We start from the raw sequence: 25,257 nt of genomic DNA, 5'->3' as shown, positions 1-25,257 counted from the left end.
AATATGCAGCTCTCAAAAGCTGATTTGCTTCAGCTCCACTTTGGATCTTATTTTGAAGCAGACTAAGGAACTGAAACAACCTCGAGTACAGTTATGTACCTCTCCAAAATACTTATAGGGATGAGACTCTTCAGACTGAATGAGGTCTGAAATTTTCCTGAGAATGCTTTGCCCATTCTTACTGAAACAAATCAACCAGCAAGTGAAGCACAGAGCTGATTATGACTACAAAAATAACTCAAAGCAAGACCCCCACTGGCTCACACAAAGGGATGGTTCATTGGCTGTGCAGGGTGTAAGGAGGAACAGCACAGATGCAAATTGCACTGGGGACAGGAGGATGCTGAGCTCTGTGTGTGTGGACAAGTTTCATCCTTTAACTGCACACAGGGGATTGTTCAGATGTCTGCTAAAAAGAATTTCAGTCACAAGCTCTGCACAAAAGTGCCTCTTCTGTGATGGGGAGACAGGACACAACAATTTCCTATGCCCCAAATGAAAAGCCAAGTCTTACTCAAATGTCCTCTGGATTTTCATGCATTTCTGACCACATTAAATTTGCATAATGAGTCCAGGAGATCTAAGTGAAGCATTACCCTATTTCTATAATTGCCAGAAATACACCACAAGAACCAGACTATGACAGGATATTATGGTGTGAGAATGCCACAAGGAGATACCATGTTCTCATGATGGGCTCCTCTGTACCCAACCACGAGCAACTCTATGAACTACAGTCAAGTTCTAACCCTTCTCCTTATTTATATAAAAATACAGGTCTACCTCTGTTTCCATCTCATAGAGAGATGGAAACATTAAACAGAAACATTAAAATGCCCTGCCACAGCATTTTAATGGTTTTGGTAAAAGAAGACAGGGTTCAAACACTGCTGACAGGGATAAGAACAGTTCCATGCAGCCTGCACACACTGGGTCAAGAAGGGGAGAGAGAAGCTCTGACACAGATGACATCCATGTTCCACAGTGTTTCTACCACTGATACAGAAGGATTATAACACTGTCAATCTTGCTTTCTTTACACCTCTTACTACTACAAGTGATTTTCCAGATGATTGCTTGGCAGAGGTTCAAAGGAGGTGCCCACACACCCGGGTTTCAGAGGATCCTGAAAGAGCGGATACACTTTCCACAAAAGAACAAAATGGATTTGTCCCTCTAATGAACTCCCCTTGATCTGACACATGGGACACAAACTGTAGGGTATCAGTTTAATTTCTAGCAGCCACATGTGTCTCTCAGTTTGCCCAGCCAGTGGAACTCTTCCTTTTGTGGGCAACCTCAAAAGAAGCAAACAAATCAGGGAAGTGCCCAAAGTGAAGCACATGAATATTTCCCTTTCTATCTGGAGAGTCTTTCAGAAAGACTTCAGGGTGACAAACAATAACAAGGTTAAAATTCCTACTTCCATGAAATCAATGGGTTTTTTGTCATTGACTTCAGAAGAACAACCATTTCTTTGTGAAATACTTTGCAAAAGGCTGCATCCTGTCCTGTTCAGTGCCATTACCCAATGTATCAGCCCTGGCTGCTGCTGATTTGCACCAGGCAGGAATCTGATCCCTGTATTGCAGAGACTCACCCTCTCTCAGTCCTCATTGTTACTCACCAGCCTTGAGCTGTGCTGCAGATAAATAGTGGGCTTTAATTCCCAGGACTCTCAATCCAATGCCTTTCACCACTGCCAGATTCACATTTTGTTTTGTTCCTTTAATATGAGCTTACAGAGGAACGAAACTGATAAACTTCCTCCTGCTCAGATTGCAGGAGCACAGGATAATATAACAAGTTAAATGAAACATTAGGAGAAATAGAAAGCACTTTAGAAAACATGCTCTGCCTCTTTAACATTTCAAATTTTTCTTTTAACGTAAAATTACAGCATAATATAAGAAAGGAATCCAGCAAGATACTTTATCACAATACTTGGGCAACTTTAACTCATCTCAAGTGTTATTATAAGAAATAGAATTTACTGGTATGGACTTATATTCAATAGCACTCCTACCCTTTTTAATGAAATGTCATTATTCCAATACAAATCCTTTCATTCTGCAACCCACTCCCCCCTTCATCTCACTATATTTCATTTCCTGCAGTTACGTGATATTATTGCCTTTTTTTTCCACAGCTATTGATTTAGGTGTATATGGTTATTACAATGCAAAATAAAACAGTTCCCCCATCCATTCTACCTTGTACCATTGAACATTAACTTAATTTGTTTCAAATCTGCATTTGATTTGGCAAGGAAACCATTTATCTTTATGAAGAAAGCCCTCATAAAGTAGGGACTTCAGGAGATCACTGCTTTAAAAATTTAATAGCCTTGTGTCTTATACACTAGAAAAATGAATTAAACCTTCAAATATTATATGTCTCAATGTAACCTTTTTGCATTTCATACTATGTTTAATTCATTTTATCCCAGGAAAAAAATTAGATAAAACTTCACTAGATTTAGGGTGGTAGTTGGTTCTCAATTTTGTTTTGACTTGGGCTGGGTATTTCACATTCTAGGATTAAAGGTCTTTCAGTGCAGCATTAGCAGTTGGATGTAGCTGATGTTCTTGGGATGGAGTTGGTTGTCTTGTATCTCATTTTCTTAGTTTGGTTCTCAGCTCCGATAAGAATCATTACGTTCTGAAGTCATCAGAAGTATCTTTAAGTATGATTTTTGTGTCATGAGCAAAGGACAAGCTTTCAGAGTCTAATGCAACCACAAATCAAAATATTTTACATATTATCATTACAAATGAAATATTTGGACTGCAATGTAGCATATGATGACTTTTGTATGGCTGGTGAATAAATAAAGTAGGAAGCAGAAATATCTATGGCTGCAATGGAAAAGTTCTGGTTTAGAGAAACATTCACTGTATGATGAGGCTGATGAACAACATCAACAACCAAGGGAAAAAATCAGTTTAGCTGAATTAAACCTGAGAACTGCCTTAGGTACTCGAGGCCTATATTTCTTGGAAAAAAATAATTTTTCACATTTTACACCAAAAGAGTCATTCAGGACACCTTTTAAACAGTGGGGTTTTTTTATTCAGTTTGTTTTTCTGCTCTGACCAACAAGACCTGTGTGATTTTCATGGATTCGTTAACAATTCATTTTTCATCATCACTGAAAACACCGAAATCGACTGCAGTGAGAACCCTAAATACCTTTTCAGGGGCTAGAGTCATTGGCCATCTCTGCCAGAGTGAGGATAAAGGTCCCCTTAACAGCCAGATCTGCTGGTCACCTACACTGAGACCCCCGAGGCAAAACTCCAGAAGTGGAGGCTCCAAACCTCTGAACTCCAGCATTTAGATTTGACCATACCCTGGCACAGCTCCTCCCATGCAGCATTTCTGTGTGCATTTGAAATTCAGCCAGGATCATGAGTCTGGAACCCAGGAGACTGGACAGCAGCAATCCTATTACTCCCTGTTCTTCTTCACCTGTTCTGTCCACTGATGTACCTCTTCTGTGACTTCTTTGGTCAGAACAAGCTTAGTCCCCCCACCCAAAAAAAAAAAAAAAAAAAAAAAAAAAAAAAAAAAAAAAAATCCAGCTCCTGAGGTAGATTCCTGGAAAGGTCAACTTCCCAAACACAGCCAACTGGAAGAGCAGACATGAGGCAGACTATTAAGGTAGGCATCTCACATGGCTTGGTCTGGCTGAGTCTGGCAGGAAGTTTAAGCCTAAACTGGCAAACCAGAAACACATCAACAGGCTCAAGTCAAGACCTAGAAGTCAGTAAAACTGTGAGTAAAGATTCAATCACTTACTCAGATGAAGAGCTATAAAGGTAAAAATACCCAATTCTAGACAGATTGACTTTCCTAAACTGTGATGAAAGGCACAAACTCAGCATGGCACACAAAATATAAATATTGTATTGTCTTGCTGCAGCAGGATTACCAATTAATTTGTTTTATGTTAGGACTTTCAGTATTTAAATAAATCACAACCAAAAATACCTAGAAAGAGGAAAGTTTTAAGCAGAGAGGCATCATGTAAGAGCCAATGAAAACTTACCCAGAAGAAAAAGCATCTCAGAGGACCCCTAAAAGAGGACAACCAAGTGAAGAGAGGGGGGCAATAAAACAGTCAGAAGTTGTGTAAGTAGGGAAAGCAGGAAGCTCATAATGCTCAAATCAAAAATAAATTCCCCATCAGAACAACTTCCATCAGCCTGCAACACTGTATTACTGGGCTATATTTTTGGTTCACCTAAGTTTTATTGATTTTATAACTATAAAGAAAACAGCAGCCACTAGAAATACATTGCACAGGTCTCATTACAAATCTCCCTGTCTGTATCTTAGAACATTCTTAAGCTGCATTTAGCAAGCAACCTGGAGAGCACTGATATACTGAGTACACATATTAGAGACATGACTGTATTTGCCTATTTCTTCCCAGTAGGTAACAACAGGCTGTTTTCATTGGATGATCTCCAGAAACAAAATCAGAGCACAGCATTGTGATTACTCAGCTCATACAGTGAATTCCCAATTTCAGTAAGAATAAGTAACATTCTAATTTAGAGCTGATATTTGACACTGTATACGAGGGGAGGAGTCTACTTTCCATTTTCTCCTTAGACAACAGCAGTAAACTGCAAAACTCCCTGCTAAAATGTATGATCTTTGGAGAATGCTAATTGACCTACTAAAGTTGGCTTATTTTATTTGGTGGAATTTGCTTATCACAGGCCTCTAGGTGCTCTACATAAACAATATAAATGAAAATAATGAATAGACCAAATACCTAAGTGACAATGGGGACCACATCAATAGCTGTCTGCCCAACAGAATTCAGCTCAAAAGAAACTGTATTATAGCATCTGATCATTTCAGAAGAGGGAACTTTCCTCCCCTCTGAGCTTTGTTTTATTTCCAAGCACAGGGGGATTTGTTAGTTTGAGGCAGATCAGGTCTATCCGCCCCTTACAGCCTGCAGAGCACAGCACTTCTGTGGATATGAGCACAGGTAGGAGGGATGCCATCCTGTGGGTGTGCAAGGGGGATACTCAGGGAGGGCAGGTGATCCTGAGGAGGACAGAACACACTCCCACACTGCCAGGTTTGACCTCTCCAGTGCAGGGGCCAGTCTGAGACTACAAACAGAGCAAAGCTGTTCAGCTCACAGGGTATCTGATGATTCCCTACAGGCCTGAGGACAGACACAACAGCAGCAGAGGTTATCTCTGATTTTATTCACTTTCCTCAGTAGAGAATTTCTCTCGAGATAACCTCAATTGTTTTGTTGTTGTTGTTACTATTTCTGTGCATGGAGTCCAGGGAGATTTCTAAAAAGGATGAAACGAGCAGATCATCTCATGGAAAGGCTCATCCAGCAGCACAGCTCTTCTCATGGAAAGGCTCATCCAGCAGCATTGCTCTTCTCATGGAAAGGCTCATCCAGCAGCACAGCTCTTCTCATGGAAAGGCTCATCCAGCAGCAATGTTCTCTCTAGGTCAATCAAATCAGAAAATAAACCACATATGTAGAAGCATGGGCAGGATCTGAGAGCAAACCAGTCACCCAATGTGAGTCACCATAATGATTGAGGGATAATAACAGTGAAAGTGCAAATTTAATATTAAGTTAACCAGACTAGACTTATGCTAGCTAGCTAACAAAAAAAAGTTCAGCATTGCTTCGTTCACCAGTAGCTCAGGGAGCTTCACTGCTCACTCTGACCTTGCCAGGTCCAGGCTGCTGGTGAGGTGGAGACTCAGGTGGCTCTGCAGCCCCCTTGTCCCACGAGAGCAGCTCTGAAATACAAAGTTCCCTCCCTGGTGAGAGGGACAGAGGACAGAGTATCCATGCTGGAAAGCAGGATCCCAGGCAGGACTCAGCACTGCCTGCCAAACACGTGTGTCCCACTGACAGCACCAATTGGGATGTCAGGCTGTAAGCTGTGACGTCTCTGTCACTTCATTCACAATTCCCACAACTGTGCAACTCAGCTGTCTTAAAACCTAAATGTTTCTGCTGATTCCCAGGCCACTGAAAGCAAAGCTAACAATAATACCTGTTCTTTATAGATTTCATATCCATTCAGAGCAGGTACATGGAGTCAGAGACATTCCTCCTCTTCACGGATTTAAAAGTTTGGATGGGAAGAAGCCTCATTCAATCTCCTGCTAATGCAATATGAAACACTCTTCACAGCTGTAATTTCCTGTAGCATCTAAAATGTTTCCTGTTAATATTTTCCATGTTGTTGCTGGTTTTATGAAAAAAATCCCCTAAATATTAACATTTTCAGATGGCAGAATGGAAAGAGCTAATGTAACTCTTAGAGACACAGCATACAAATCCAGAAATAGATCTAAAGGCAGATTTCTCAGCACTCCCTAAATTCTGGCATAGAAAACAGACCAAAACTCCAGTCCAACTTTCTGCTTTTCCTCACCCAGTACTCAGATGTTGTAATTTGACCTCGATTCTAACCAGAAGACAAGTCTCATTTCTGTAGCGTAACACAGATCATGAACTTTTATTTTATCATTGTGTCCACACTAATTCCTCCATTCTCCCATTTCCATGGCAAATAATAATCCTACCTTCCTTATAATGCTTGGAGGAGAAAGCTTAGGCTCTATTTCTGGGAGGTAAATTATAAATACTAACTATAGTTACTCTCTGCTCTTGCTGTTGAAAGATTTTAGCTCAATGGGAGGTTTGAGAGAGAGAGAGAACAATAAACACAATAAAGCTACAAAGTAGCCAAAAACTAAACTAAACAAACAAAAAGCCTTAGGTTTTAATCCTATAGCATCTCACAGCTACCCTCAAAAATTCCACTTTAGAAGATTCAATGATTTTGTGAGCACCTAAAGGATGAGGGATATTTACAATGAGTGTCCAGTACTCACTGGTGGGAGCTTTATTGCCCCAAGAAAACTAGAACATGCCTGACCCTTGCACACAACAGCAACAGACCCAGTGAGCAACTTCCATTATTATTTTGCTGTTTCTTTGTCCGTGCTGCCTGGAGGGCTGAGCCAGCTTTGTGGGAGCATCAGTTTGGCTCCCCTGCTTGCCCAGCCCAATCATTCAGCAAAAAGCAGATGGTTCATCTGGTAACGGGAGCTCAGGGACTGCCAGCCCTGTCAGAGAAGTTGTGTCATTTATACCTGTGTGTATGTCTGTCTGTCTGTCTCACCACCTGGCACAGGGCTGCAGGATTGATGGACTATTTTTATACAGGATTTTTTATACAGGATTTTCCCTCTAGCTAAGCAGGAAAAACATCAAATTGGACATATTTGCAAGTTTGTGCAATTAACTGCCGAGTTCAGTGTGCAGATTAACATTTGTTCGTGTATTTACCAACTCTTGAATGAATTTTCAGTAATGATGTCTACAGCTGTGGACGTAATTTGTGTAGTCATAGACCATGGATATTGGCAATCAAATGTGAGTGCCCACAAATCTGGGAAAGATCTAAATGGGACCAAGGCATACCTTCTGGGAGTGTACTTGTTCTGGCTAGGCACTCACTTAATATAGTAAATTTGTTGAGATTCTTGGTAGCCACAGTAGCAGAAGGCAAGCAGACTAGACAGAAGATATAAATGTACCTTTAGTTTCAGAAAATCTTGCAAATCACCCTAATTTGTGGCTTATATGGACAATGAAAAATTCTCACTCTTCCCAGGCAGCATTTGGGACACTGCTCAGTTTAACATTAAATGCAGCTTCTGAAGAACTTAATAACATTTATCATTTCCAATAAGAAACTTTTCTGCACTGAAAAAATGCATGTGATTTCAGCTTTGTCAGAAATCAGTCTGTAAAATTTCTAGCCAGGTTTTTTGTCAAAAAGTGAAAAGAACACTCACCAGTGTGGTCATCTCATGCCAGGAATGCTGGGGCTGGCACAGCCCTGCTCCTACGGGAACAAACTGTGACCCTCTGAGTCACTCTGGATTGCACTGTCCTGTACACAGAGGTCAATTAAATCAATGAGATGATATGTGGGATACAAGTGAGCCTCAGAGCCCTTCCAGATCGCAGGAGTTCTTTATTTGCCCACCCTTTTTCCCTGGACAGCTGTGGGCGTTTCTGCCAGGCTAACACAGAGCAGAGCACGGGGCCCTCGGATATTTGTAGTTAGTCCTGTAGAGTGCCATTATTGGGTTTTTCAAATCTGTGATCACACACCCGCACCTTGCCAATTGTATCTCTTCATATTTGGATTATTTAGATGCAAATCCGCTGCACATTGCAAATTCCCCCTCTCTCAGGACGCAATCGATTTTAAAAGCATGAGAGCAAAAGCCTGAGTGCTCAGAGTCTTTGCAAGTGTCCATGACATGAAAGACTTTAAGTGACTGTAAGCTATTTTCCTTGCTGTCAAGCTGCCAGACGATTTTCTTGCCATTAGCACATGCCTATACAGGCCAAACTAATGCTTGCCTTTTTGGACATATGTGAGGAAATAAATGTAATTACAAGCAAGATGTAATCACAATTGCTTTACTATTAAAGCTGCTGTATGCTCTCACGGTTTAGTTAACAATACATGTAGGAAAGTGGAATTGCTTGGTGTTCTCAGAAAAAAGCGAGAAGAAGGGGAAAAAGATAAATATGGCCTCTTTCATTTATATCTGTGAAAACACAACATTTAAATGCAGAATTTGACTTTCCAAATATCACACCAAAAACCTTTTAACAAAAACAGCAGGGAGAGAAAGCTCTTTAAACCATGATATTCCATGAAGGATTATGAAAATAGAGGTCATTGCAAGAAAGAGAATTGCAAATACAACTTGAAAAGCCTCTCACATTTGTAAATACATCGAGGAGAATTTATTCTTCTCTGATTTTGCTACCAAAGGATATTTACAGGTTCCCAGGGAAAAAGGAAGAAAAAAAATGACATCAAATTTGATATACTCTGTGTGGTGCAACATGCTGATGTGTAGTAGTAACACTCAACTGAGCTTCAAAGGAAATGAGTTTTCTAGGCTGGAGTTACACATTACAGGCCTGATCCTGACAACACACTGAGCATTTCCTGAGAGCAGCTTTCGTGTGCCCTGAGCTCTCACTGAATTTAGAGACAGCTTTTGATTTCTTTTGGTGCTGGATTGTGATCAGCAGTAATGAGACAAAAACGTAGCATGCTTCAGAGCAAGAGCTGAAGCTCATCTTCTTACTGAGTCCATCACACTGAGGCCCCTGTTCTTCGTTAGGGCTCCGCAGTGATGAAATAATAACATTTAAGATCCTAATAACCAAGTGCATCTTGGTTTGCCTGTTCAGGCAGCCCCAGACTCACAGAATGACATCTCTTAGATGTCAAGAACAAAAGGCATTTGGGACACATGCATAGGTGCTTTGGCACTGCTGACACACAAGTGGCTGAACACATTCCCAAGCTTTGACTGACAGCTCTGATTAGCAGGTTTCAGTACCCTGGATCAGTGAGGTCTGTTTTTCAGCAAACCCCAAGTACCAACAGTCTTAAAATTACACCTCCTTAACGCACAGGCTATCCTATTTCCCAGCAACTAAGCCCACTGCCATGTGGGGAGGACGTGCAGGCAGCCCCTTCAGAGGAGACCCGGGGAGGTGCTAATTTGTGACAGACGCAGCCAGCAGGTCGTGTTCTCCATCCACTGCTGGTGAATGGTTCTCACAAACTTCTAAAGTTCAGTTCAGGTGGTATGTGCACTCTCAGATGACCAAGGCATAAAACCCCTGACTTGAGTTAGCTTATCTGAAATTTCAGATATTTCTAAACTTGCACCATGAAAATAAACTGGAATGAAGTGACGTCTACCAGAACCAGCCTGCTCTGCACAAACTTTTTGTGGCTCCAAGTACTGGAGAAGTTTTCTCTGAAGTCTGTGACACAGTACAGCTGATAGTTATCCCCACGGAAACCACTTCAAACCCTGCTCATCTCTGCAAAAGGGCCACATCCAGGTCTGTCTTTGCTGCTCCAGCTACACAGTTTTGTTTGAACTTGGCAGGTACTTTACAATTGCAAGGTGAAACTGAGGCCTGAAATCAACAGCGAAGCTCTCACAAGTTTAAGCAGAACTAGGATTTCACATTATGATTTCCTTCTGTACGAAAAAAAATAACAAGGGGGGATGGAGCTCAACTTCTCACTGCCCAAACATCTGATACCAATAATATTGCTTTTACTCTGTCCAAAACTATATTTAAATTGCATTTCTGGCAGGTTTTGAGATGTGTGATATAGATCTCCTGCTATCACATCAGATGTAGTTTCCTTCAGAACTGTTGAACCAGATGTAAAATGTGAGAGATGTAAAAAGTAAAATAAAAACCCTGCTCAGAGTAAAGTGTTCCTGACATGTGGCTATTATATATGGGGTTTTAGATGTATATCTCCTCTCCAGCCGTTTAAGAAGGTACACAGTACTGTAACTCTATTGCAGCTGATTAGTGCCAGCTACTTGTGATCAGTAGGAATTTAAAAACCAAGGGCTGCCAAACACTAACAATTTATAAACTGTATTCCAGCAATGAGCTGCAACCGAATATTCTGTAGTGCACTTAATTTCAAAGTAGACCCATATTTAGAATACTGGGGCGGGGGGCAGAGCGGGGGAGAGAGAAGCTAATATGTCATGCCAGTATTTGATTTTCAGCACATAGAATTATACATGTTCTGTTTCTTACTGACAAAGAGAACCAGAGACACGGAGTGAAAGGAATTCTTGTGAGATTGTCGAGCGGTTGCACAGACAACAGGTATAGTTGTAAAGTAATTCTCCCCTTTTCAAGCATAAAATTGTCTCTTACAAATCTCAGTCACAAATGTGTGTAGGTAAAGATTTGAGTTACAAATGAAGAGCAGTGAAGGAGTACTTTGGCAGCAAAGGTGAGTCAAAGCACGGGTGATACCAGGGAAGAAACAGCTGCACTCCCAGCACATTAACATCCTGATTGGATCCCACTCCCCACAGACCCAATGATCACTTGCCTGACATTCAACACTATCTGAGGAGCAGAGGAATTTAACCAACTGTTTGCTCTTAAGAGAGAAGGGCAATGATTCTCCTGTCACTAGTTTTATCTCTTTGCGACCCCTTTTGAGTTCAAGGAAATCTCTCCTGATTTATCGTACTGAGAGGAGTATTAGTCTGAACCTATTTCATCACAAGCCCTCCAAAAAGCAGGGCTTCCTGTCTCCCAGGGACTTGAATTTGTCCCTCCCTGGTGACTGTGTGTCTATTAACATCCCAAAGACACTGTGCTGCATAGTGCCTTCAGTTATATAATGCACCATGGACCACTCTAAAAATTAATGTAACTGTGTCGTGTGACCGAACCAAGAGAAAAAAAGTGCAGAGAAAAAGCCATAAAGCCAGTGCATCCCATCATCAGGAATCAAAAAAGCCTTCTGAGAAAATAAATAATCCAATGAGACAAAAATTCAGGCTGATCCCAGGAGAAAGGAGATGGCTTTGTCATCTGCAGCACCCTGACACCAGCACAGCAACACAGAGATGGACTCTACTGATAAATGAGCACAGAGTTGAATCTGCTGTAAAGCTAAGAAAGCTTCTTCTATCATTCTTGTCCATGAAAGACACCCAAGGGTGTCTTTTTATTTTTATTATTTTTATTTCTTTTTACTTAGAACAAAAAACGCCCACAACTTAGAAATCTGAAATCTTCACTAAACGGAACTGAATGTGAAGTATAGCTAAAATTCACCCTTAATCCTTGTAGTTAGTTTCTATCTACCCAGCATTTTCTGTAAGCACCTGAATCCCCTTAAGTAAACACAATATACTGAAACTCTATGCTTAGCCAAGTTCCTCCACTTTCAGGAGTTCAAGGAAGCTAAAATGCAAATGAGAATTTTGACACCATAACTCCCTGATGCAAGACAAGAAGCACGAAACCAAGCAAGAAGCCCCAACATGACTGGAGAGCAAGGAATGTGATAATTCTCATCCTTGCTGAATTCTAGCTAGTGCTGCTTGGGTATTTTAATGTCATTGTAATTTGTAATTGTTCAAATTGATGACATCCCAGTTAATGGAGCTGTAAACATTTACACGAGGTTCAAGGCTCAAAGGCATGCCTGTAGGATGGAGTGTGGGGATTTGGGCAAGGGCAGTTAAAGTGGCCTCTTTGCTTCATTCAGGCATAAATTGGGCCATTGTGATAAAGGTCCAAGAATGCTCAGGGAGTGATTTTTATAGTGCAAACAGTCAGGAACCTTTCACACTGCCACTGGCAGGGCAACTTCACTCTCTGTCCACTGTATATGACACACAGAATCACAGAATCACAGAATCGCAGAATCACAGAATAGGCTGAGCTGGGAGGGATCCACAAGGATCAAGTCCAACTCCTGGCCCTCCATAGGACACCCCAACAATCCCACATGTGCCTGAGACCTTGTCCAAACACTTTTTGAGCTCTTTCAAGCTTGGGACTGTGACCATTGCCCCAGGGAGCCTGTTCCAGTGCCCAACCATCCTAACATGCAAACATCCTGACATTCCCACACAGCTGACATGGGAATCCCAGCTGACATGGGAACACAATGTTTGGAGCATTTCATCCCAGCACAGCCAGCTGAGGGGCAGCATGCTGAGAGCCCAGCAGTACCCCTGGTTCTGAATTCAGAGCCAAGAGTGTTGCACATTCTTCAGGAGCACACGTCACCCTTTGGGAGCAGAGTCACAATACACCCTGGTTTACCCCAAGGGCCTGAGCAGGAGTTGTGGAGTTGGATGCTTGTGATGACAAATGTAGAGGTTTCTCAATAGGTATTTTAATTTGGGATCCTGCACTGAATTGCCACACCCCGGTCCTGCAAACACAATGTGAGATATGGCAAACATTTGGAAACATATGGAAATCCAGATGTTCTCTCATGTAGTACTGGAAAAGATCAGTACAGACTATGCTCAATAGATGCCAGTTATGATCTTATACGTATTTTTAGAGAAATGCTCTAATTCTTAAAAAAATAGAAACTGATCTTAATGGTAAGTGACATTTTAGTTCAGTCACAATTACAATCAACCAGGCTTACTCTTCACATTAGTAGCACGATATGATCCTTAAGTTCATACAGGGTTAAGTTTGTCATCCTCAGAGATTTCTTAATGACCCTTGTTATCTAAACCCCGACTCAGAATGGTGGATGTGGATTATGTTTTCAATGCACATCCTCAGACATATTAGGACATGAAGTGAACCTGACAGGGAGAAGAATATTTCCTTTCTCCTCTGAAATGCCCCAAGAGGGTTTTCTGCAGGTGACCTCTTCAGACCTTGGCTCTGCATTAGAGTTATTGTCCTGAGAGAAGATTCAGTTAAAACACACAATTCATTTCATATAGTGCTCTTGAGTTTATTCTTGGTGGCAGCTAACTTGTAAAATTTTATTATGGATTCTTCTTTGGTTTGCTTGATGGAAAACAATTATTCTATCATCAAGTCTAAATGATATACTTTGCTAGACTACACAATTTTCTTTCCATTACTGTTTTCAGATAAAATGTTAATTTCTGTTTCGAAAGAAGTTCCAAAACATCCTTCCTAGCATAGTATCAATATATTAATTCACACTTCTAAATGGCTGTGTTCAAGCAGGTCTGTCATCCTAAAATGAGACTTATATACAACTTCTGAATATAAGCTGTTGATAATATAATAATAATAATAATAATAATAATAATAATAATAATAATAATAGTATAGCAGTGTGCTTGTGTCTCTTACGAGAGCAGAGCTGGCTTTTGTAGGCAAATACACAAATGCTTGCTAAGAGTTCACCTGTGTCTGAAACTCTGTCACCAGACAGAAACACATGGAGCAGCAGAGTCCCACCCCGGGAAGTGCAGCTGCAGCATAGAAAAACATGCGAGTCCTGCCCAAATAAACAGGCTGTCTCTGAGCTGTGTCCCCAGAGCCCTGCTCTGCAGCAGGGACCTGTTGGAGCAGCAGCGCCCTGTTTTCCTGCTTTTCCAGCTCTGCTCTCCAGCCAGGCTGCTTCCAGAGCCGCTCTGTCCAGCAGTGACTCAGGTGCCTCTGCTCCTCATTGCCCAGGGACAGGTGTACCCCAGGCAGCTCAGAGGGTTTGAGAAGGGCTTTGCTGCCACCTAGAACCGAGACTACTAAATCCCAGCTGAGAAGAGAAGCTCTGAGCCTGCTCAGGTGTGGGGCTCTCAGTCAGTGGAATTTTCTCCACAGCAGGCCTGGCATTTACTTGGGGGGAAATGTCAAAGACAGCAGAGCTAAGCCCATACAATTTATTTACAAGCATGTTTTGAGATGATTGTGGAGTGTAACTGACCTTGAAATACATTCCTCTGTGAGGACTTTGGCAGGGAGCTATTTTTATGCTACAATAAAGTCTCCAGTGCTGTGACCCCACCCTGGTTTTGTGCCATGGACTGACACCTGCTCAGAGTGACAACCCCCAGCCGAGGCAAGAGGCTAAAGCCACCTCCTCTCTTGGCTGAGCCTGTGAGTTCTCTAAGAAAGAGAAGTAAAAGTGGAAAATGAACCTATCTGAAACCTCTTAAAACTTCACCAGGATTAGAGAAAAGAAACCCCCCCCCCCTCATCTATAAACTGTAGGTTTGCGTTCATTTGTAACTAATGCCTCAAAAATGGACAAGTTTTTCTTAGCTGGGCCTATTTTCTGGAAAAATAGAGCACCTCAGACATTATGTGCCCTCTTTTTATAACATAGACAACATGCACTGGAAGTGTGATGCATGTTCAAAACCAATGAAAAATTCTCACTGATTTGAGGAGTCTGTGCTATTCAAAATATTTGTATCAATCCCTTTCTTTTAAATTCCCAGGCAACAGTCATTTAAATTGAGGTTCACCTCTTATCCCACAGATTTGCTCTTCCTAAGCTACTGTTTCTAGCAGAACTTTCTCTTGCAAAACAATCTTCTGAAGAATTCACAGATACTTATAGAGCCATTATTCATATATTTGTTGATATATCAAGTGAAAAATCCAGGCCACTGAAAATATTATGCAGCTTCTTCAGTGCACTATGGAGTCAGATTGCTTTGATAAGATGGCAGATGCAACCTAGGAAATTAAAGTAAAGCCAGTACTGTGGATTTGTATTCTGAATCTGGTTGGAAGCACAATGAACATTTAAAGCAGCTTTGTACAAAGCCCATTCCCAGGGATGAATCTTGTTTCGTAGCAATGATCATGGTGGGGTCAAAGTCTGTTGAAAAAGCCCAGGTGTCCTAGAGGAAAATGTTCAGAAGGTGATTTTATTTAAGGCCTATTACAATGTTCTAGGAAACTATTCAATGGGGTTTTTTTCATGCTTGCATATACCCTTGAACATCAATTTGGAGGCATGCAGAATTATATGATTCCATGGAAATTAACATGGTAATGAATATTAACATGACAATTAATAATACACTTAAATGTGTGTCATGCAGTTGAGTGAGCCAAGAATGAACCAAATGTGTTGTACCAACTAACCCCCCACAGTTACAAGACAGAAACGAACAGCATTTTGTAATTATACACAGTGACATATTTTCTCATATCTACTGCCAAAAAAAATATCACTTTTGGGAATTAAAAGAGAGAGCAGCAAATAGAAACAGCTATGTCATCAGTAATTGCAAACATGTTTTCAGCTCCAGCTTCTGATAACCATCCAAAGGCATTCTTTTAATTGGTAAAATTGACAACTGTCCAAAAATAGAGGAGTCCTTAAGGGCCCTGTTCACTCCTAACAAGTCAGATAACGAAATCAGAGTACCTAGAAAGTTTTGCAATGAGATAGGAATTAGCAAATAAGCAGTACAACCAAAAAATAAACATTGCTGCTGCTAAAGGGGCTTTTTAGATATTACAAGACTCCATTAACTTTGCCCCATGGGGTCTGATCAAGTTGTCCATAAGAGATGGACAACAGATTGACACACTGTATTTAAAATATAACCACCTCTCTCAGGAACACTAAGAGGATTGCTTAAGACAAGTCTTCTTAACACTGGCACTTCTCTAGCATGTGATAAAACAAGCTGATGAAATCCAAAACAACTTTAGAGCTGACAGACAACTTGGTTTCAGAGCCTTACAACTAAAAGATGCTTTTGTAGGGCATTATTCCTAGGTGCAGGTGAGATCTCAGCCCGAGATGCTCCTCAGTGGTAGTGGGAGAAGCTGATGATCCCCCACCCCACTCACAGGTGAAGTGTCTCATGTGAACAAGGTCTATAAAGCCCTCCAAAGGCAGGCAGACTCTGCCAGGTCTCCTCTGCAGCCAAAAAGACATTTCATCAGCGTGATCATGTTAGAACATTAATCCTTACTTAACAAGGATTATTGCTTGATAACATCACAGGCAAGCAGGAAAGTAAGGTCCCTACTCTGAAGTTTCTTATCTAAAGAAATTTTGTCTTTCAAGTATGGCACTATATCCTTCATTGAACAAGGAAGCCAGAAGCCCACAGACTCTGCTCCTTATCGACTGAACGGGAATTAGGACACTGGAATCATTTAATATTGGGAGTCTAGGGATTTCAGAATACCAAAATATCTGCAGGTCCTAGATGGCATATAAGTAATGAAAAAAAGTTTCAGTGATAACAGTCCCATTTCCAGTTGGAACTGACCAGGAGAGTTCTCATCAAGAGAAATGTCCTTTTTATTCACCTGGCTGAACAAACAGGTACTAAAAGCCTGTATGAACTACAGTTCTCTGTCCTCTCCCTACACAGGTCTATTCCATACACCCCATATCAATATTTCACCATTTGCTGCTAAAGGCTGTGGGAGAAGTAAGTTGCAAATTCCCTTGAAATCAGCATTTCTCCCTGTGATTAGCTGCCTCCTGTCTACTTGCAGTGTTTAAGTGACTGAAAATTCAAAGAATAATTAATAAAACTCATTGGGGCCCAAGAGTTGTCACAAGCATATCTTTGTGTACACTATAAACTATGTGTAAATATGTATTTGGACAGTTGTTGAAATTGTTTAATTTTTCCCAAACACCACAGCTCTTTCCAAACAGCATGGCTTGATGGCATAATGCACATTTAAAGATGTTTTAATAGTCTGATTTATTTATAGTTATTTACTCAATAGAGTGCATCAAGCCTCCAAAGCCTCTGTGGGCTATGTGTGAACTAAGCAAGCATCCACCCATTGTTTTAAAAACACGTCATTTGCAGTTGATTGATCGGTCTGTAGAACACACTGCAATCAGACATTGCACTTTAGAAAAAAATAAGACTTGACTATTACCTGAGGGGAGTTACCATGATACTTCTACATCCACAGGGAACAGTTCTGCTTCCAGGATCCAGTGTGAATCCAAAGCATGCCCATCAACCAATGCTCTTATGCTGTTTTTCTCCTCTTGGTAAGTAGCAAGAAAATTCAACTCTTTCTGAAACACACAGGAAGTTACAAAAGAGACAGAGCCCACTGTTAGTAAGATTTCCACTAACTCACATTATTTTAAAGTAGGAAGAAGCATTTAGCAACGTTTCTTTGTTTCTCTCTAGTTTAGCTGGCCTCTTTCATGTAAAACTTTGACTGAAATCTCCTTTCCCAAGTTTTACAACATGTTCAATTCATGGGAATACAGGTTGGTAAAGAAAGGATCCAATGAGTAGCACACTACAGGATCTTCAAGCCTGAATTATTATGTTTTCCACTGAGTAGATCCATCACAAAAATCTGGTTTCTATTTCAGTGCTGTCACTACCCTGTTGATGGTATCCTGGTCATCAGTGAGAAGCACACCTCGGTTTTCTCCTCCTGTAAAGTCCTTCGCAATTAGTTTTGAAATATAAAGGTGCAAAGAGTTCTCTAACAGCTAAAATGGTTGTGATTGGTTTTGGTGTTGGTACTGTTGTCAAGTAAAGTTTCTTTAAATCCTCAAGCTACTCCTCTGCCCTGTGCAGAAACTACTCCAACACTATGCCAGATACTATTGCATCACCAACAAAACTGGAAAATATTCAGAGCACTTAAGAGATTTGCAGAGACAGACTTAAGAGTGTACAGTGCATCAAACAATTTACCACAGGCCTATCTATATATCACAGATATCAAATTCAATTTTAAATGCAAGAAGGGAAAAAATGAGAGATATGAAATTCATACACTGTAATTAAATGGAAAACACATGCAAACTGCAGCAAAAAATAATAGAAACATGAATTGTGTATGTTGCATCTGTCTGTTATTACAGTAGGAGTGGCAATGATTAGCAGAAATAGGGTTGCAAAATTATTTCTTATATACTATCACTTCCTGTGCCCAGAGGGTAAATGTGATAAAGACATCTCAGCCCCAGGCGAGGGCAAAGGCAGAAAGCAGAGATCTTTCTGCTGGGAAAGAAGAGCACTCAGTTGCACAGGAGCCAAAGGAGGTGCCAACTTCTCATCCTTTGGAGATACCAGCAACCAGTCTTGGAGCTGGCACAGCTCTTGGAAAGATACCCTGCCAGGGACCTGCTGCCTAGATATCCCAGTCAAAGGGAATCCTTTCCAGGAGGAGAAGGGCTAAGAATGGTCAAAAAGCTCCAAAATGCTGATTTTGTGGGCAGTATCATGTAAATTTAATGGTGCATAAACGTGATTTTTTATGTATTCACTTAGACTGGGAATTTGCAATTGTGCACACACGAACGGCCCCACTCCAGGGAGAATATTCCCATGCTCAGTGTCACTCATGAGCCTTGCGCCATCCCTTTTCACACATGAAATGTAAACCAGCTCCATTAAAGCACAGCCATGGGTGTCTGCCAGGGTCCTGCTCCACACAGGGCTGAGGGGGCACCAGCCAGGCATAGGTGCATGATGGTGATGGACTCTAAGAGCGTAACCCTGAGCTCTTCCAGAAGCAAAACTTTAACACATTGCCCAAGAACACAAGATAAAGCCCTGGCAAGCTTAAGCTGGCAATCTGGGTGGAGGATCTCCCCCTCCACCCAAGCCTGACTCACTGCAGCTCCTTGCAGCTGAAATGGGAAGGGGCAAGATCTTTGATGGTGGTTGAAGCAAGCAATCAGTTTGGCTGCCTTTAGGAAGTGCTGAAATAGGTGACTCCAGTGGGGATGTACCAAGTTTGCAGCACTGAAGTCCCACATCATTTCTTCTGTCCACCAGAAACCAGGGTGGGCTGCTGAGTGATGCTTTCTGTGCAGCTGCACTGACTCCCAAACATGTAAGGGAGAGGAAGCTAAATCAGCTTAAAACACCTCTGCTCCTGGAGCTGCATCACTCAGGTACATCACTACAGGGGCACACGTGCCCAGCCCTCACATCCACACCGCTTTGAGCCCTGCTGCATTGACTGAACCAACATAAATGCTCCTGGATTCTTTACACACTGTATTGGGTTTGGAAAAGTGGAGAGAGGAGGGTGTTTTTCTCCAAATAGGATTTTTCATGAGTGACATAGTCACTTTTTGTATTACAAATATAAGAGCAATAACAATACACACAGGCCTGAGCAATAATGGAGATTCTGGCAGATATTTTTTTCCCTGTCATAAGCACATTAGGCCTAAGGCAAGGTTTTCCTCTATTTAATAAAGAAAATGGAAATGTAGGGAGAAAAATAAAATTAAAAAACCCCTGCATTGCCTCTCAAATTACACAAGCTGCTAAATATTTAGGGCATTCTTTCCCACAAACATTTCAAATGGATGAGAAAGAGGTTTGTCTTCTTGACAGTTCACATCCTCTTGTGGGCCAGACTCATTCCTCTGGAAGCTCACTGTAGTCAATGATACAGCAGCAGGGATGACAGATGAAGCTCACAATGCACATTTCAGTGGTACCTGCACCATTCAGACAAATCAGCTCAGGATTAAGATGCAAGTGAAGACACTAAAGGTTGAGGAGAGAACTAAAAGAGCATAAACAGTATAAAATCTGTGGTGAACATGTAATTCCCCTCTCAGCCTCTTGACTACAAATGAAGGGCTTGAAGAATACAAGAATTACATTATTTTTCAGTACTTTACTAGAGTGACACCTACTCTGGCTGTTTGGGTTTTTTCCCCAGTTGTAGTGAATTTCCATTCCTAATCTCATTGCATGGCTGGTATCCTTCTTGTAAAGAACAAAGTGAGGAGTGTTTGCTGTTGATTACCAATGGGTCAGCCTGCAAACAGTTTTGCAAATCATCAGTTTCAAAACAATTCCAACTTCTTTCAAAATTCCAGCAAAACTCCATTGGCTTTTTAAACTGGAAATAGGAAACCCGATGGCAAGAAGAGGCCTCAACCAATCTGAATTTATTACCAATTGAATTAGAAGTTCACCACAAGTCCAAATGAAAATCAGTAAGCAGTCATTAGATCAAGTAAAAATGAAAGTGAAGAAGACAAGAAGTGATAGCTGTAATCATCCATCTAAAATTAATTTATCAGCTATCAAGCAAATAATTGCTATGTTAAAAGCTTTTTCACGTTAGGCCACTTGTTCTTCATAATATTTAAAATACAATGCTTTAATAAAAGAGTTTCATTTATATTCTGGTAGTCAAGCTAGCACTTAACTTGATTCTGGGCTGTTCTCAATTAAGAACTGTTTATGGTCTCCCAAATCCCTTCTTGGATGCTTCTGAGGTTCTGCACCAGAAAGAGGAGCGGGAAACTGGCAAATCATAATAGAGATGTGAGTACTGTGCTGGGGAAAAAGAGCAACCACCCCAATGGAATCTGGATTTTTAACTCAATCAAAGCCAAGCTGCAATGAAATGTAAAGCTTTGGCCAAATTCCTAAATTCTAGTATCATGATTTTCATTTACAGTGCTTATTTTGCAGCACGTATTGATTTCACATTGGGCAAACCGCTGTTTTTGTGACAAATTTTCCATTTGCGCGGTTTCCCTCTGCCATTTCCCAGCTCTGTCTCCCACACCCAGCTCCCCACGTCCCTACTCTGTGTGAGCTTCATCTCTGAGGCACAGAGCTGCCCCCTGACAGTGAGGATGAGCACGTCCCAAGCCACCCTGGTGTCCCACCCCTCGGATTTTTGGGGGCCACCTCGTTGCCCCCAGGCTGTGCTGGGGCACAGAGGCACAGCACACACCCTCTGATATCACCCTCCCCACGGCTTCACAAAGGGGAAAGGATGAGCACATGACAAAGAGGCAGGCACTGCTCTTCCTCACTTCAAAAGACAATGCCCTGGCACTAATAATCCTTCACACTTAGTAACAGCCAGCTTTATAAACAGTAATTAAAGATGCCTTCTGGTGTACCTGCAAAGGAAATATGATTTTCGTTCTCCACAAGGATCACATTTTCTTCGGTGGCTTCTGACTAAAGGAGCCAACGTTAAGCACAAAAGGATTAATTTTCAGGGGAACAAGCAGCTACAGGTCACAATTTATGACCTTTTAACAATGTCTCCTAACAGAAGCTAAAAGTTAAAATCTGAGCTTTCCAGCAGAAAGTCTCACAGTTTTTTATTTCAGAAACTTTCTGCGTACTGCTAATCAGAAATTTTGAAAGAGAGGCGGGATTCATATGGCAAAGATTGTGAAATCTGCTAAATCATTTTTACATATACATACAAAAAAATCCCTTGCTTATTCCCTTGACATCACATTGAGTAAACCTGCCAGGGATGAATTAAAGCAGCATTCTGAGATTCACTGTATTGACTGTTCATTGGCTTGTGTCTCTCCTTTTATTTTTAATCTTCAAACTGGCCAAGGCTTTTACCACTCACCATTTCTCCAAAAATTAAGCTCCCTCTGAGCACTATCTGGCAGTGAAAACTGGGGACAGTTACAGCCCTGCCCACTCAGAAAACCCAGTGCAACCTGGGTGAGCCCAGAGACGCCAAGTCACTGCTCTGTCTAATTACAAACCCGAGGCAGATTAACCTTTGATGACTAAATTAATCTTCTAAATAAAATGAATATGCATCAGCCTGCAAATTAGGATTAAATGCTTAGCAGAATCTTTATGTGATCAAGCAGGTTTTGTGGTGCAGATGTTAACCATTAACATAAAGCAATAAAATCATTCTTTTTTTCTTATAATAACACCTAACAATTCCAAAGCCACCTTTCATCTGAGAATCTCAAAGGGTTTCATAAACATAATTAATTAACCCTCTCAGCATCTGAGACAAGAGCATAATAACATCCCCATCCAGCAGCTGAAGAACAGAGGCGTAGCATAGTCGCGGCTCGCGTGCCTCGGACTGTGTGTAATGGGGGTGTCAAACACTTTGAAGAGCAAGAAAAGACCAGGTTTGTGCTGCCTCCAGCCCTGCTCTCACGTAGACAGGCAGGGTGGCTTCTCCAGGAGGCTGAACTCCTGCCATGCACGCACATCCCTCTGCCAGAAATGCCCATGGAGGCTCTGCACAGCCTTTGAGGTTGGCTTCACCTCCAGCAGGCACTGGGGCACAGGAGAGGTGGGCACTGACTCACCTCCCACCTGCACCAGGACAGCTTTCCTTGGAAAATCTTTTCTAGATTAAAAAAAAAGCTTCCTCTGGATTTTTTTGGGCACTAAGAAGTACCAGTCCCTTAAGGTATCGTTTCCTCACACGTGCCAATGCTTTATTCACAGGAGACACCAGTGACAGTATTCACACTTTTTTTTAATGACTGCTGGTGTCTCTGCAATGTGATTTCCATGTCTACATGGAATAAGAAGCTTGCATGGAAAGTTGCCACTTCCATCTGCATTCTGACACTGACATGGGAGAGATGTGCCCGTGGTTCTTCCAGGCTCTCACAGAAGACCAAATGTTTTCAGAGAACCAAGGAAAACTGCTGAGGATTACTTTCTGTGCTCATTCTTCCAATGGGATATTCATCTCCATGTGATTTACAATAAGAAATTTAGAAAATGTATACATCACAACTTTTCAGCTTTACTACCCTTGATTTTAATTTCATTATTTTCAAGCCTTACGCATTTCATTATTATCAAACTATAAAATTAAAATTTAATTTGATCTATTTAAGTCAAAACTAATGTAAGAATACTGCTGACCTACAGACAGGCATGGGAGAATTCACATTCTTGATAATTCAATTTGTTGGCACATTTTGTTGTCTAATTGTAGCAGCTTCTCCTGGTGTATAAGTTTTTTTTCACATGAACTGATCTGATGGTGTAAAATGTCTGTTGCTGCAAATGTAATTTTATTTGTTAAAGAGGTAACTGGATAAGTTCTCAAGGTCAGTTTACATTTCTTGGCAATTAAAAGGAATTTTGAATTAAAAATTTACCATTATGTTAGAATATTGACATCACATATATAATTTTGACATATGAGCAACTTCCTTGGTACTGGAAGTTAGACATTGAAAAGCATTTGTTGTTTTCATACAATGACTGCTAAAATCCATGGAAAAATGCCAAGGACTTTAATAGGCTTTGAATTGGGCACATTATTACTATGAATGTAATTCTGGATACCTCCCATAACATCTAGGCCATGTGAGAAACTTAGGAAAAGCAATTAACATTCCTCCATCGACTTTTGTATTTACATTTGAAATTTACCATTTAAGACTTTAATTCTCCATAAAACTGCTTAAATATACATAACTTCAATGTTATTTAAATGTTTTATGATCTTCCTGAAATGATTCACTAATTAAAATCACTTACTTAACTTAGTATCTTAAATTTACCTACTTTTCTTTTATTTGGAAGGAATTAGATTTAACATGCAGGTTTTTGTTCATTTTCTTTTTGAGGAAATCTTAATTTGGAAGGGAAATCATGATTATATGGTAGGGAAAGGATGTCTTGAAGGCTGCAGACTTAAACTAGTGGTAATCATTAGCTACCATGTATGACATGATGTATATAATTAAGAAATAAATTTATTACAGAAACTTGGAATTATCAATTAAAAAGTAGTCAGTGTGGTCCCCCAAGGTCTGATATGATTACCTGCCTTATCTGGGCTGTCACTTCCAATGCTGGCTGGAATCTCAAAGCCCTCAGAGGGGGCTCCCTGTGTCAAGTTAAATAAGTGAGACAACCTTAGTGGAAAAATGCAACGATACGGGCGGGTGCAAACAGAACTCTTCTAGAGGAGAATAAAGAGATCAGTTTAAACCTGAATATTCCTGGCAAGCTGTTCTTCCTCTCTACTGTACTTCTGAATGGACTGGCAGGACCATTCCATCTATGACTAGACCCCAGTCTGCTTGGTGTGCTAAGGAATGTTGAACCCCAGGGGCATTAAAGGACACTCCAGCTTGTGACATTTTTTTTCATACCTATAACCTCTGCAGACTTTGATTTTTTCTTTGAGTTTCCTCAGGTTTAAGGCCAGAAGAGACAGTTAAATTATCTTCTCTGACTTTGTATATCTGCCAGGCTACTAAGCTACACTCACTGGCCTCCTTTTCTCTCTCTAAGCTCCCTGTCATCCCACTGATCCACAAACATGTCTCAATTATGAGGCAGTGAATCAGTGTAAAAAAATAAACAGCTCCTCCTACCTGCTTTTGTCTACAAATTCTCAGCTCCAGCAAAATTCTGTTGCTCACCCTGAAACAGAATGAAAAATTTGGCATCCTCTGATGAATTAGATTTTGTTTTTCGTGCAGAGTGTCTCACGTCTTTATTGCTCTGGGCTCTAGTTTGGACTAAAAATAAAATTAATAGAAAGTGTCACCTCATCATATTTTTTACCTGATTGGTGTAGATGGATCTTAAATACTTTATATCCAGCTATGGAGGCTGAGTACACCTATTTATGAATTCAGATACAAACCGAATAAAGTTAAAACACAAGTTGTTCACCCACAGATTCAACATAAAAACCTAATTTTTAGAAGCACTGTAAAACTTCTTCAAACCAATATACATCAAAAAACATAACATATTGTTCACAACTCCAGTACCTGCCTATGCAGTAAAACTCTTGACATTTACCAGAAACAGAGAAAGAGAAAATAACAGTCCAAAACTCATGATAGGGTTTTTCAGGATATGATTTGAAGACTGTTGGCTCCAAAATATTCTTGGAGACACAAGGAGCCTGACAGACAGTGATTGTCTCCTCTTTTAAAACTGCGCTGACAGCATCAACTGTTGTTCACTTTGGTGTCAGGGAGTGTCAAGAAGAGTGAAACACTTCTTACCTTACCACGTCATGCAAAATTTAGCACCTCTGTCTTTCCCTGGATTTGCCCCATGAGCGTTCCCAATGCACACAACAAAACCACATGAAACTCAGATGATTTCAGATCACGTTACAAAGTCAAA

The 25,257-nt window shown here is 40.8% G+C and overlaps 1 long non-coding RNA gene across 2 annotated transcripts; it reads right to left on the bottom strand.

Annotated features, from left to right (window-relative positions):
* Positions 1-3,080: 3,080 nt before the first annotated feature.
* LOC310914365 lies at positions 3,081-25,257 on the bottom strand. Of its 2 annotated transcripts, none has more exons than XR_014591011.1 (5): positions 25,134-25,257; positions 17,282-17,426; positions 7,873-7,970; positions 6,057-6,168; positions 3,081-5,491 (listed from the first exon to the last, which is right to left on the bottom strand). It is a non-coding gene; the product is annotated as an uncharacterized lncRNA (long non-coding RNA). The 2 variants fall into 2 exon arrangements; XR_014591012.1 differs by having other exon boundaries at positions 6,057-6,165.

Source organism: Zosterops lateralis (genome assembly GCF_965231275.1).
Source record: "Zosterops lateralis genome assembly, chromosome: 12".
Lineage (NCBI taxonomy): Eukaryota > Metazoa > Chordata > Aves > Passeriformes > Zosteropidae > Zosterops > Zosterops lateralis.
This window is presented reverse-complemented; position numbering and strand designations above follow the sequence as displayed.